We start from the raw sequence: 1059 nt of genomic DNA, 5'->3' as shown, positions 1-1059 counted from the left end.
TTGTCCTCTAGCCATCCATGCTTAGCCATTTTGCACTTCCTGTCGATCTCATTTTTGAGACGTTTGTATTCCTTTTTGCCTGCTTCATTTACTGCATTTTTATATTTCCTCCTTTCATCAATTAAATTCAATATTTCTTCTGTTACCCAAGGATTTCTATTAGCTCTCGCCTTTTTACCTACTTGATCGTCTGCTGCCTTCACTACTTCATCCCTCAGAGCTACCCATTCTTCTTCTACTGTATTTCATTCCCCCATTCCTGTCAATTGTTCCCTTATGCTCTCTCTGAAACTCTCTACAACCTCAGGTTCTTTCAGTTTATCCAGGTCCCATCTCCTTAAATTCCCACCTTTTTGCAGTTTCTTCAGTTTCAATCTGCAGTTCATAACCAACAGATTGTGGTCAGAATCCACATCTGCCCCTGGAAATGTCTTACAATTTAAATCCTGGTTCCTAAATCTCTGTCTTACCATTATATAATCTATCTGATACCTTTTAGTATCTCCAAGATTCTTCCAGGTATACAACCTTCTTTTATGATTCTTGAACCAAGTGTTAGCTATGATTAAGTTATGCTCTGTGCAAAATTCTACAAGGCGGCTTCCTCTTTCATTTCTTCCCCCCAATCCATATTCACCTACTATGTTTCCTTCTCTCCCTTTTCCTACTGACGAATTCCAGTCACCCATGACTATTATATTTTCGTCTCCCTTCACTATCTGAATAATTTCTTTTATCTCGTCATACATTTCATCAATTTCTTCATCATCTGCAGAGCTAGTTGGCATATAAACTTGTACTACTGTAGTAGGCATGGGCTTTGTGTCTATCTTGGCCACAATAATGCGTTCACTATGCTGTTTGTAGTAGCTAACCCGCACTCCTATTCTTTTATTCATTATTAAACCGACTCCTGCATTACCTCTATTTGATTTTGTATTTATAACCATGTAATCACCTGACCAAAAGTCTTGTTCCTCCTGCCACCGAACTTCACTAATTCCCACTATATCTAACTTTAACCTATCCATTTCCCTTTTAAATTTTCTAACCTACCTG

The sequence above is a fragment of the Schistocerca nitens genome, chromosome 5 (genome assembly GCF_023898315.1).
Source record: "Schistocerca nitens isolate TAMUIC-IGC-003100 chromosome 5, iqSchNite1.1, whole genome shotgun sequence".
In the NCBI taxonomy this organism is placed as follows: Eukaryota; Metazoa; Arthropoda; class Insecta; order Orthoptera; family Acrididae; genus Schistocerca; species Schistocerca nitens.
The sequence above is the reverse complement of the archived record's forward strand: the minus strand, read 5'-3'. Positions refer to the sequence as shown.